Here is an 11,935-nt window from a genome sequence, read left to right as displayed (position 1 = left end):
CAACTCTTCCCCTCTTCTCTGAGAATACAGGAGACTCAGAGGACAATTCTGATGCCGGCCTCTTTGTTTGCTGGGTTGCGGGGGGGAGGCATCCTCGCTATCAGTCTGCAATTGGCCTTCCTCATTATCTGAACTAGCTCCGCCCTCTACCTGCATTGCCCCATCCTCTCCAGAACTCTCTGTTGATGGGGCTGTTGCAGGCCCCTCCCTTTCTCCCGCCTCATCTGATTCCACTCCTCCAATCACAGGATTTGGCGGGAGATTTGAATTTTCCGGCCCAGCCTCTTCAATTAGCTCTCTAACTGCCTGGCCTGGTCCACCATTTTGCCCACTTGCTTTTGCTGCCTTTACTTTGTTGGCAAAAGATTTGGGGCAATCTCTGAAGAGGTGGTTTGATTCTCCACATAGATTGCATTTTCTGCCATTGGTGCACTCCTCAAAGGTGTGCCCAATTTCTCTGCATTTCCCACAGACAGTCTGCTGACAAGCTTCGGCCAGGTGCCCGTGCTCACCACACTTGCGGCAGAGCTTGGGCTGACCCTGGTAATGGATGTAGCCCCTGTTTTCTCCCAGAACTATCATGGATGGCAGATGTTTTAGGCCTTGGAAGCCCTGGGGGTCCTGCCATTGTTGAATGGGGACCCTCCAAGCGCAGTTCCAAATGCCATCCTCATCTCTCACTTTGGTAGCCTGGCCTTTAACAGTGCAATATCTTCCCAGCCACAAACAAATGTCCTCTGCATTCACTGTTTCATTGAACATTCTGACAATAACCGTTTTTAAGGCATTGTCAGTCAGTTTCTCCACACTGAAGGCAGAAAACTGGGGTTTAACATTTTCAAAACGTGTCCAAAAACTCTCTTAGCAGAGCTGCTGAACGGAAACTCACATCAAAGCCTTTACCAAAAGGCAAGGTCAGTATACAGTTCAGATCATTTGGTGTGAAACCCAAGGCTTTTTGGACTAGCTTCCTGGAGAAGTCCAGTCTGGACATCCCCAGGAGTTTACCCTCTCTCTCCACAAAATTTAAACGAACGCTGTGGTGCCTCCGCATGCCGGCATGGGTGGCCGACATGATGGAGGCACACAAGCTAAAAAAGTGCTTAAAACAATAAAACCAGTAAAAGATCAATCCGATAAGTAAGAATAATGAAAAACAATAAATAACACAAGAGACAAAGAGTACTTACCTGATCGGCCTGGTCAAGATGTTACAACCTGCAGAGAACAGGTAAAATAGCTCTCTCAGCCAATGAATTCCTATTTGTTAAAGATTTTCAATTACTGGAAAATTGAAATGCTTTAAACAAGGAACATTTAGAAATATCCTCCCAAGCACTGATAAAACCGATGCCACGACAGACAAGGATTTTAACCACCAACAGGAGGCGATCGCAGTCTTTAGCCAAAAGGCCGAGAAGCGATGAGTCCAAAGCGTTTCGTGTTCCGTCCAAGCTCTTGGCACGATCCTCTCTGTCAACGGTGCCCTGTTTCAAGCCAGCCTAACAATGGCTGCCTGCTTAGCACCCCCACCCAGTCTCCCCACTTTGCACCCCTGGTTCTTAGCGGAGACAGCCGTTTGACTTTCACACACTCAAAGGCTCAGCCTTACGGCCAAACCTACCAAAAATAGCTTAAACTCCGTTGGCGTTCCTCTCCACGGAAGTCTTTAGTAAAAGGCGAAAGACTTGTGCGTTATGAAGAGAAACCAGAGTCAGTACGGCCTTCGCCTTGAGGGCAGCCGAGAACCCCAGTCGTCCCAGCCACCACCGTCACGGTAGGCCTCTCTTTGCGCCTGCCGCGTTCCAAATCCAGATCGCACCCGTCAGCTACCCTGCCCCGTACTGTCACATGCGCTATCCAATGGGGTTTGCGGAGGGTTAGGCTTAGGCGGAAAGCCCCGCTCTTGGGGGGCGGGGCGGGGCATGTGTGCTTGTAACATACAGAAACGCCCACCAATCGTCACGGCCCGACAACAGCACCGACTCTGCAGTCGTAAAACTGGCATAGTTGGCAGCACGCTTCACGCTTACGAGTAAAGAAGCTACCGGGACACCTTGTTTTCCTTTGACGTAGCGGTCAGGGGAGAGCGCGAACGCAGTCCCCCACTACCAGAAATTATGCAGTCGAGACTCCCACATTTGGGGAATTCGCAGGGGTCAGCGCAACCGGAGTGCAATGGCTGAGCCTCGCCCTGGGTGAACCACCTTCTTGATCATGGTATCTCCCCCTGCCAGGTAAGTATGAGTTGGAGTTGTCAGAGACGGTGGGGTCGGTTCCAGACACAGCACCCTGGCTGATGGTGGCCACACTGCACAATGCCAGAGTTCGGCGACATCAGCATTAGCTGACCCTCATCTGAGGCTTGTCCCCGAGGCGTTGCAAGCACTATACTGCAGTTTGACAAAGTTGCGCGGTGCACAAACTTTGCTGGTTTTATTGACTTTTCTCACCGGTCGGAGCTCGGCCCAGACAAACTGGAATGTGCCTGTTTTTTTTCCAAAAAACAGTAATGCATAAGCCGTGTATGCTCCCGTCTCTAAAGGTCTGTTGGACACGTTATCCCCTTATATAGAGAGAACTGCTTACTTTACCTTCTTTTCCAGCTGCAAAAGAGAGACGGTACACCCTGATCAACCTCCGGGGAAGGGAAAAATCAAGAGTGCACCACTAAGCGTACGACTCAGTAACCGCATCAGGGCTTTGAGCAACTTGTACCCTATCGATAAAGGAATGTGAGAAAAGCAAGGGACTCCCCTGGAAAAAACACCCCCACAAAACTCTATAGTTACATTGCACGTTTCCAGAGAATGTGCACCGTACCTGGAGGTAATGCAATACCGGGTCGATGCGTGGAGTGGAAGGAGCAAGCCCCCGTTCCGGCTCCCTGATCCAAAAATCAATTTAATATATGGTCCCCGGGTAGGGGACGTATCAGATATTAAACTGATAAGAACAGATACTACACTTGATCTTAGCCAAAAGGCCGAGAAGCGATGAGTCCAAAGCGTTTCGTGTACCGTCCAAGCTCTTGGCACGATCCTCTCTTGTCACGGTGCCCTGTTTTCAAGCCAGCCTAACAATGGCTGCTGCTTAGCACCCCCACCCAGTCTCCCCACTTTGCACCCCTGGTTCTTAGCGGAGACAGCCGTTTGACTTTTCACACACTCAAAGGGCTCAGCCTTACGGCCAAACCTACCAAAAATAGCTTAAACTCGTTGGCGTTCCTCTCCACGGAAGTCTTTAGTAAAAGGCGAAAGACTTGTGCGTTATGAAGAGAAACCAGAGTCAGTACGGCCTTCGCCTTGAGGGCAGCCGAGAACCCCAGTCGTCCCAGCCACCACCGTCACGGTAGGCCTCTCTTTGCGCCTGCCACGTTCCAAATCCCAGATCGCACCCGTCAGCTACCCTGCCCCGTACTGTCACATGCGCTATCCAATGGGGTTTGCGGAGGGTTAGGCTTAGGCGGAAAGCCCCGCCTTTGGGGGGCGGGGGCGGGGCATGTGTGCTTGTAACATACAGAAACGCCCACCAATCGTCACGGCCCGACAACAGCACCGACTCTGCAGTCGTAAAACTGGCATAGTTGGCAGCACGCTTTCACGCTTACGAGTAAAAGAAGCTACCCGGGACACCTTGTTTTCCTTTGACGTAGCGGTCAGGGGAGAGCGCGAACGCAGTCCCCCACTACCAGAAATTATGCAGTCGAGACTCCCACATTTGGGGAATTCGCAGGGGTCAGCGCAACCGGAGTGCAATGGCTGAGCCTCGCCCTGGGTGAACCACCTTCTTGATCATGGTATCTCCCCTGCCAGGTAAGTATGAGTTGGAGTTGTCAGAGACGGTGGGGTCGGTTCCAGACACAGCACCCTGGCTGATGGTGGCCACACTGCACAATGCCAGAGTTCGGCGACATCAGCATTAGCTGACCCTCATCTGAGGCTTGTCCCCGAGGCGTTGCAAGCACTATACTGCAGTTTGACAAAGTTGCGCGGTGCACAAACTTTGCTGGTTTTATTGACTTTTCTCACCGGTCGGAGCTCGGCCCAGACAAACTGGAATGTGCCTGTTTTTTTTCAAAAAACAGTAATGCATAAGCCGTGTATGCTCCCGTCTCTAAAGGTCTGTTGGACACGTTATCCCCTTATATAGAGAGAACTGCTTACTTTACCTTCTTTTCCAGCTGCAAAAGAGAGACGGTACACGCTGATCAACCTCCGGGGAAGGGAAAAATCAAGAGTGCACCACTAAGCGTACGACTCAGTAACCGCATCAGGGCTTTGAGCAACTTGTACCCTATCGATAAAGGAATGTGAGAAAAGCAAGGGACTCCCCTGGAAAAAACACCCCCCACAAAAGCTCTATAGTTACATTGCACGTTTCCAGAGAATGTGCACCGTACCTGGAGGTAATGCAATACTGGGTCGATGCGTGGAGTGGAAGGAGCAAGCCCCCGTTCCGGCTCCCTGATCCAAAAATCAATTTAATATATGGTCCCCGGGTAGGGGACGTATCAGATATTAAACTGATAAGAACAGATACTACACTTGATCTTAGCCAAAAGGCGAGAAGCGATGAGTCCAAAGCGTTTCGTGTTCCGTCCAAGCTCTTGGCACGATCCTCTCTTGTCACGGTGCCCTGTTTTCAAGCCAGCCTAACAATGGCTGCTGCTTAGCACCCCCACCCAGTCTCCCCACTTTGCACCCCTGGTTCTTAGCGGAGACAGCCGTTTGACTTTTCACACACTCAAAGGGCTCAGCCTTACGGCCAAACCTACCAAAAATAGCTTAAACTCCTTGGCGTTCCTCTCCACGGAAGTCTTTAGTAAAAGGCGAAAGACTTGTGCGTTATGAGAGAAACCAGAGTCAGTACGGCCTTCGCCTTGAGGGCAGCCGAGAACCCCAGTCGTCCCAGCCACCACCGTCACGGTAGGCCTCTCTTTGCGCCTGCCGCGTTCCAAATCCCAGATCGCACCCGTCAGCTACCCTGCCCCGTACTGTCACATGCGCTATCCAATGGGGTTTGCGGAGGGTTAGGCTTAGGCGGAAAGCCCCGACCTTTGGGGGGCGGGGGCGGGGGCTGGGGCATGTGTGCTTGTAACATACAGAAACGCCCACCAATCGTCACGGCCCGACAACAGCACCGACTCTGCAGTCGTAAAACTGGCATAGTTGGCACGCTTTCACGCTTACGAGTAAAAGAAGCTACCCGGGACACCTTGTTTTCCTTTGACGTAGCGGTCAGGGGAGAGCGCGAACGCAGTCCCCCACTACCAGAAATTATGCAGTCGAGACTCCCACATTTGGGGAATTCGCAGGGGTCAGCGCAACCGGAGTGCAATGGCTGAGCCTCGCCCTGGGTGAACCACCTTCTTGATCATGGTATCTCCCCTGCCAGGTAAGTATGAGTTGGAGTTGTCAGAGACGGTGGGGTCGGTTCCAGACACAGCACCCTGGCTGATGGTGGCCACACTGCACAATGCCAGAGTTCGGCGACATCAGCATTAGCTGACCCTCATCTGAGGCTTGTCCCCGAGGCGTTGCAAGCACTATACTGCAGTTTGACAAAGTTGCGCGGTGCACAAACTTTGCTGGTTTTATTGACTTTTCTCACCGGTCGGAGCTCGGCCCAGACAAACTGGAATGTGCCTGTTTTTTTTCAAAAAACAGTAATGCATAAGCCGTGTATGCTCCCGTCTCTAAAGGTCTGTTGGACACGTTATCCCCTTCTATAGAGGAACTGCTTACTTTACCTTCTTTTCCAGCTGCAAAAGAGAGACGGTACACCCTGATCAACCTCCGGGGAAGGGAAAAATCAAGAGTGCACCACTAAGCGTACGACTCAGTAACCGCATCAGGGCTTTGAGCAACTTGTACCCTATCGATAAAGGAATGTGAGAAAAGCAAGGGACTCCCCTGGAAAAAACACCCCCCACAAAACTCTATAGTTACATTGCACGTTTCCAGAGAATGTGCACCGTACCTGGAGGTAATGCAATACCGGGTCGATGCGTGGAGTGGAAGGAGCAAGCCCCCGTTCCGGCTCCCTGATCCAAAAATCAATTTAATATATGGTCCCCGGGTAGGGGACGTATCAGATATTAAACTGATAAGAACAGATACTACACTTGATCTTAGCCAAAAGGCCGAGAAGCGATGAGTCCAAAGCGTTTCGTGTTCCGTCCAAGCTCTTGGCACGATCCTCTCTTGTCACGGTGCCCTGTTTTCAAGCCAGCCTAACAATGGCTGCTGCTTAGCACCCCCACCCAGTCTCCCCACTTTGCACCCCTGGTTCTTAGCGGAGACAGCCGTTTGACTTTTCACACACTCAAAGGGCTCAGCCTTACGGCCAAACCTACCAAAAATAGCTTAAACTCGTTGGCGTTCCTCTCCACGGAAGTCTTTAGTAAAAGGCGAAAGACTTGTGCGTTATGAAGAGAAACCAGAGTCAGTACGGCCTTCGCCTTGAGGGCAGCCGAGAACCCCAGTCGTCCCAGCCACCACCGTCACGGTAGGCCTCTCTTTGCGCCTGCCGCGTTCCAAATCCCAGATCGCACCCGTCAGCTACCCTGCCCCGTACTGTCACATGCGCTATCCAATGGGGTTTGCGGAGGGTTAGGCTTAGGCGGAAAGCCCCGCCTTTGGGGGGGCGGGGGCGGGGGCTGGGGCATGTGTGCTTGTAACATACAGAAACGCCCACCAATCGTCACGGCCCGACAACAGCACCGACTCTGCAGTCGTAAAACTGGCATAGTTGGCAGCACGCTTTCACGCTTACGAGTAAAAGAAGCTACCCGGGACACCTTGTTTTCCTTTGACGTAGCGGTCAGGGGAGAGCGCGAACGCAGTCCCCCACTACCAGAAATTATGCAGTCGAGACTCCCACATTTGGGGAATTCGCAGGGGTCAGCGCAACCGGAGTGCAATGGCTGAGCCTCGCCCTGGGTGAACCACCTTCTTGATCATGGTATCTCCCCTGCCAGGTAAGTATGAGTTGGAGTTGTCAGAGACGGTGGGGTCGGTTCCAGACACAGCACCCTGGCTGATGGTGGCCACACTGCACAATGCCAGAGTTCGGCGACATCAGCATTAGCTGACCCTCATCTGAGGCTTGTCCCCGAGGCGTTGCAAGCACTATACTGCAGTTTGACAAAGTTGCGCGGTGCACAAACTTTGCTGGTTTTATTGACTTTTCTCACCGGTCGAGCTCGGCCCAGACAAACTGGAATGTGCCTGTTTTTTTTCAAAAAACAGTAATGCATAAGCCGTGTATGCTCCCGTCTCTAAAGGTCTGTTGGACACGTTATCCCCTTATATAGAGAGAACTGCTTACTTTACCTTCTTTTCCAGCTGCAAAAGAGAGACGGTACACCCTGATCAACCTCCGGGGAAGGGAAAAATCAAGAGTGCACCACTAAGCGTACGACTCAGTAACCGCATCAGGGCTTTGAGCAACTTGTACCCTATCGATAAAGGAATGTGAGAAAAGCAAGGGACTCCCCTGGAAAAAACACCCCCCACAAAACTCTATAGTTACATTGCACGTTTCCAGAGAATGTGCACCGTACCTGGAGGTAATGCAATACCGGGTCGATGCGTGGAGTGGAAGGAGCAAGCCCCCGTTCCGGCTCCCTGATCCAAAAATCAATTTAATATATGGTCCCCGGGTAGGGGACGTATCAGATATTAAACTGATAAGAACAGATACTACACTTGATCTTAGCCAAAAGGCCGAGAAGCGATGAGTCCAAAGCGTTTCGTGTTCCGTCCAAGCTCTTGGCACGATCCTCTCTTGTCACGGTGCCCTGTTTTCAAGCCAGCCTAACAATGGCTGCTGCTTAGCACCCCCACCCAGTCTCCCCACTTTGCACCCCTGGTTCTTAGCGGAGACAGCCGTTTGACTTTTCACACACTCAAAGGGCTCAGCCTTACGGCCAAACCTACCAAAAATAGCTTAAACTCGTTGGCGTTCCTCTCCACGGAAGTCTTTAGTAAAAGGCGAAAGACTTGTGCGTTATGAAGAGAAACCAGAGTCAGTACGGCCTTCGCCTTGAGGGCAGCCGAGAACCCCAGTCGTCCCAGCCACCACCGTCACGGTAGGCCTCTCTTTGCGCCTGCCGCGTTCCAAATCCCAGATCGCACCCGTCAGCTACCCTGCCCCGTACTGTCACATGCGCTATCCAATGGGGTTTGCGGAGGGTTAGGCTTAGGCGGAAAGCCCCGCCTTTGGGGGGCGGGGCGGGGGCTGGGGCATGTGTGCTTGTAACATACAGAAACGCCCACCAATCGTCACGGCCCGACAACAGCACCGACTCTGCAGTCGTAAAACTGGCATAGTTGGCAGCACGCTTTCACGCTTACGAGTAAAAGAAGCTACCCGGGACACCTTGTTTTCCTTTGACGTAGCGGTCAGGGGAGAGCGCGAACGCAGTCCCCCACTACCAGAAATTATGCAGTCGAGACTCCCACATTTGGGGAATTCGCAGGGGTCAGCGCAACCGGAGTGCAATGGCTGAGCCTCGCCCTGGGTGAACCACCTTCTTGATCATGGTATCTCCCCTGCCAGGTAAGTATGAGTTGGAGTTGTCAGAGACGGTGGGGTCGGTTCCAGACACAGCACCCTGGCTGATGGTGGCCACACTGCACAATGCCAGAGTTCGGCGACATCAGCATTAGCTGACCCTCATCTGAGGCTTGTCCCCGAGGCGTTGCAAGCAGTATACTGCAGTTTGACAAAGTTGCGCGGTGCACAAACTTTGCTGGTTTTATTGACTTTTCTCACCGGTCGGAGCTCGGCCCAGACAAACTGGAATGTGCCTGTTTTTTTTTCAAAAAACAGTAATGCATAAGCCGTGTATGCTCCCGTCTCTAAAGGTCTGTTGGACACGTTATCCCCTTCTATAGAGGAACTGCTTACTTTACCTTCTTTTCCAGCTGCAAAAGAGAGACGGTACACCCTGATCAACCTCCGGGGAAGGGAAAAATCAAGAGTGCACCACTAAGCGTACGACTCAGTAACCGCATCAGGGCTTTGAGCAACTTGTACCCTATCGATAAAGGAATGTGAGAAAAGCAAGGGACTCCCCTGGAAAAAACACCCCCCACAAAACTCTATAGTTACATTGCACGTTTCCAGAGAATGTGCACCGTACCTGGAGGTAATGCAATACCGGGTCGATGCGTGGAGTGGAAGGAGCAAGCCCCCGTTCCGGCTCCCTGATCCAAAAATCAATTTAATATATGGTCCCCGGGTAGGGGACGTATCAGATATTAAACTGATAAGAACAGATTTTTTTTTTTTTTTTTTTTTTTTTTCTCTTTATTGATACTCATTTCCATTTTCCATAGAAACTTTTGCATAATTAAAAAAAATACACCCTACATCAAAATACAACTTGTCAACAATTGTGGATAATCTGTAAAATCATAGTTAAGACAATGAAAACAGTACTTTTAAGAGGTTTTACAGATTAAAAAAAAAAACAACAAAGTTGTAAAGGAATATTTTAAAAGGGAGTGTATTTGTTAAAAGGTTCTCTTGTGCAGGAGCAGGGTGAGTCCCTACCCAGGGTTACTCACTCCGCTCCTCCAAACAGTAAGTCTCTCAGGATCCTGTCCTGGTGCTCATAGGAGATCCCCGCCCTCTCGCTCCTTCCCACCTTCCTCTCCCGGAGAGCCAGGCCGCCGCTGCTTTGACCTTTTCCCGTGTAGCTCCGGCTCCTTCGTCCGAATGGGCACAGAGGCGATTCTTCTTTGTGGCTGTGTCCTAGGCCTGCCGCCTGCAGCTTCGGCCACTTGGACCGTCGCTGCGGCCATCCGGATCACAGCCACGGGGGGCATCTGCATGTGCTTCCTTACCAGCAAGTTTCTGGAGGTCCACATGGCGTCTTTGATGGCGGCCAGGGTGAGCCACTGCTTGGCAAAGTCGTCTTTTTTGATTGCTTCCTGGCTCACCCCATAGAGCACCAGCTGTGCTGTAAGGACCTCCCTTGCTGGCAAGTACGGGAATTGTAAGGAGCCGGCCATTGCCCACTGGTCTACGGCAGCGCTGCACTCCCAGAGCAGATGCCTCACCGACTCAGGCGCACCACAACCAGGTCGAGGTTGAGAGCGCCGACATGCCCCGGGAGTGCATGACGGACCTGACCGGGAGGATCTCGTGAGCCACCATCCATGACAGGTCCCGGAGTCTGTTTGGAAGAGCGGGGTGGTTGACGTTGCGCCAAACTGTTGAGGGCTGGCCTAATGGAAGCCCGCGCACTGGACTCACTGGTTCCTGCTCCTGCACAACAGAAATCAACACACGGTGATTGGCTAAAACTTGCAGCTCCTCCTGCTCCAGGTTAAAATGCTTTAAAAACTTCTGAATAAAAGCATAGGCTGGTGGCAGGTTAAAGGACACAGGTACTTTAAGATCAGTGGGTAAAATCTTCAGTCTTTTGAGATAAGAACCCATCCAGAATCGTGTCATTGCTGTGGTCTTAGGGTTTCTGGATGGGTCTGTAGCATATTTCACGTATAGCGCGACGTATCGGCTTCCTAAAAACAAGTGTAGGTCAGGTACTCCTTTTCCCCCTTTTTCTTTTGGCCTCCTCATCACGTCTCTCCTCAGTCTTTCCCACTTGGAGCCCCACAAAAAGTAAAAGATGGCTCGGTCAAGATCTAAAAGCACTCTCCTAGGAGGGATAAAAACGGAACTGATCAGTAAAAGCAAGGGTAAAATCACTGCTTTGATGATTAAAACCTTCCCTTCAATGGTCAGTCCTCTAAGTCCCCAGTATCCTAGTCTTTGCCTTACTTTTCCTACCACGTCTGGCCAATTTGTTTTCCCTCCCCCCTCCTTGTCAAATTTGACCCCCAGTATTCTCTGGTCAGTCTGTGTCACAGTCAGGGGGAGTCCTGTCATTTCAGTCGCCGTCCATGGCCCATAAAGTTGGGCTTGGGTCTTGCCTCTGTTGAGTTTTGACCCAGAGGCCCATCCAAACCAGTCAGTCAAGTCCAGCGTCCTGTTGACAGATAAAAGGTCGGTGCATAAAACGTTCACGTCGTCCATGTATAAAACGCATTTAGTCTGAAGTCCCCCGCTCCCTGGGATTCCGATCCCATTGATTCGTTGGTCCCTTCTCAAGATCTGCGCCAGAGGTTCTATACAGATGACATAGAGGAGGGCAGATAACGGACAGCCCTGACGAACACCGCAGTTAATATCCACTGCTTTTGTCAGGTGCCCGTTAATAACAAATCTGCTGGTGATGCTCCGGTACAGCAATCCCACCCAAGCTATAAACCTTTCTGGAAATCCCATTTTTTGCAGTACCCGAAAGAGGTACTGGTGCGAGACCCGATCGAAGGCTTTTTCAAAATCTAAATTTAGTACTATTAGCCTGATGTTTCTGTCTCTCGCGTAACAGATGGTGTCTCGGATCAGTACGAGGCTGTCGGTGATCTTCCTCCCCGGAATGGCGCAGGCTTGATCTGGGTGAATCACCTCTTCTAAAAATCCAGACATACGTGAGGCTAAAAGTTTGCTAAAAAGTTTGCAGTCAAAGTTTAAAAGAGTGATAGGTCTCCAGTTCTTCAAATCAGTCTTATCTTTGGCCTTGTGAAGGAGAGTCACTATCCCTATTCTAAAACTGTCAGGAAGTCGGTCTAGTCGTTCAAAACCCATAAAAACAGCAAGCAAATCAGGTGCTAAAATGTCCCAAAATGTCAAATAAAATTCCAGGGGAAGTCCATCTTGTCCTGGGGACTTCCCCTTCTTAAAACCTGTGATGCATTTATTTAACTCTAAAATCGTAAAATCTTGGGTTAAAAGCACGCTGCTTTCTACTGTCCCGGTAATGAGGTTTAAAACTTCTGTCATGGTGTCTTTTTCAATAGGTTTCCTTTGGTACAATTTTTCATAGTAGTTTTCAACAACTTGTTTAATTTCTTCT

The 11,935-nt window shown here is 50.9% G+C and overlaps 14 non-coding genes and 1 pseudogene across 14 annotated transcripts; all 15 read right to left on the bottom strand.

Annotated features, from left to right (window-relative positions):
• Nucleotides 1-1,604: 1,604 nt before the first annotated feature.
• On the bottom strand, nucleotides 1,605-1,716 carry LOC127142096 (U5 spliceosomal RNA). The gene has a single exon (XR_007812596.1). It is a non-coding gene; the product is annotated as a U5 spliceosomal RNA (small nuclear RNA).
• A 364-nt stretch (nucleotides 1,717-2,080) lies between these two features.
• Nucleotides 2,081-2,245, bottom strand: LOC127142068 (U1 spliceosomal RNA). The gene has a single exon (XR_007812571.1). It is a non-coding gene; the product is annotated as a U1 spliceosomal RNA (small nuclear RNA).
• A 562-nt stretch (nucleotides 2,246-2,807) lies between these two features.
• LOC127142077 (U2 spliceosomal RNA) lies at nucleotides 2,808-2,998 on the bottom strand. Its single transcript, XR_007812579.1, has one exon. It is a non-coding gene; the product is annotated as a U2 spliceosomal RNA (small nuclear RNA).
• Nucleotides 2,999-3,179: 181 nt separating this feature from the next.
• Nucleotides 3,180-3,291, bottom strand: LOC127142094 (U5 spliceosomal RNA). The gene has a single exon (XR_007812593.1). It is a non-coding gene; the product is annotated as a U5 spliceosomal RNA (small nuclear RNA).
• A 368-nt stretch (nucleotides 3,292-3,659) lies between these two features.
• Nucleotides 3,660-3,823, bottom strand: LOC127142067 (U1 spliceosomal RNA). The gene has a single exon (XR_007812570.1). It is a non-coding gene; the product is annotated as a U1 spliceosomal RNA (small nuclear RNA).
• A 563-nt stretch (nucleotides 3,824-4,386) lies between these two features.
• On the bottom strand, nucleotides 4,387-4,576 carry LOC127142082 (U2 spliceosomal RNA). The gene has a single exon (XR_007812584.1). It is a non-coding gene; the product is annotated as a U2 spliceosomal RNA (small nuclear RNA).
• A 181-nt stretch (nucleotides 4,577-4,757) lies between these two features.
• On the bottom strand, nucleotides 4,758-4,868 carry LOC127142097 (U5 spliceosomal RNA). Its single transcript, XR_007812597.1, has one exon. It is a non-coding gene; the product is annotated as a U5 spliceosomal RNA (small nuclear RNA).
• Nucleotides 4,869-5,241: 373 nt separating this feature from the next.
• On the bottom strand, nucleotides 5,242-5,405 carry LOC127142066 (U1 spliceosomal RNA). Its single transcript, XR_007812569.1, has one exon. It is a non-coding gene; the product is annotated as a U1 spliceosomal RNA (small nuclear RNA).
• Nucleotides 5,406-5,966: 561 nt separating this feature from the next.
• LOC127142076 (U2 spliceosomal RNA) lies at nucleotides 5,967-6,157 on the bottom strand. The gene has a single exon (XR_007812578.1). It is a non-coding gene; the product is annotated as a U2 spliceosomal RNA (small nuclear RNA).
• Nucleotides 6,158-6,338: 181 nt separating this feature from the next.
• LOC127142093 (U5 spliceosomal RNA) lies at nucleotides 6,339-6,450 on the bottom strand. The gene has a single exon (XR_007812592.1). It is a non-coding gene; the product is annotated as a U5 spliceosomal RNA (small nuclear RNA).
• Nucleotides 6,451-6,826: 376 nt separating this feature from the next.
• On the bottom strand, nucleotides 6,827-6,990 carry LOC127142065 (U1 spliceosomal RNA). Its single transcript, XR_007812568.1, has one exon. It is a non-coding gene; the product is annotated as a U1 spliceosomal RNA (small nuclear RNA).
• A 561-nt stretch (nucleotides 6,991-7,551) lies between these two features.
• On the bottom strand, nucleotides 7,552-7,742 carry LOC127142073 (U2 spliceosomal RNA). The gene has a single exon (XR_007812576.1). It is a non-coding gene; the product is annotated as a U2 spliceosomal RNA (small nuclear RNA).
• Nucleotides 7,743-7,923: 181 nt separating this feature from the next.
• On the bottom strand, nucleotides 7,924-8,035 carry LOC127142092 (U5 spliceosomal RNA). Its single transcript, XR_007812591.1, has one exon. It is a non-coding gene; the product is annotated as a U5 spliceosomal RNA (small nuclear RNA).
• Nucleotides 8,036-8,409: 374 nt separating this feature from the next.
• LOC127142064 (U1 spliceosomal RNA) lies at nucleotides 8,410-8,573 on the bottom strand. Its single transcript, XR_007812567.1, has one exon. It is a non-coding gene; the product is annotated as a U1 spliceosomal RNA (small nuclear RNA).
• Nucleotides 8,574-9,135: 562 nt separating this feature from the next.
• Nucleotides 9,136-9,354, bottom strand: LOC127142084 (uncharacterized; annotated as a pseudogene).
• Between the last annotated feature and the right edge of the window lie 2,581 nt (nucleotides 9,355-11,935).

The sequence above is a fragment of the Lates calcarifer genome, unplaced genomic scaffold, assembly GCF_001640805.2.
Source record: "Lates calcarifer isolate ASB-BC8 unplaced genomic scaffold, TLL_Latcal_v3 _unitig_5932_quiver_2298, whole genome shotgun sequence".
NCBI classification, from domain to species: Eukaryota; Metazoa; Chordata; class Actinopteri; family Centropomidae; genus Lates; species Lates calcarifer.
This window is presented reverse-complemented; position numbering and strand designations above follow the sequence as displayed.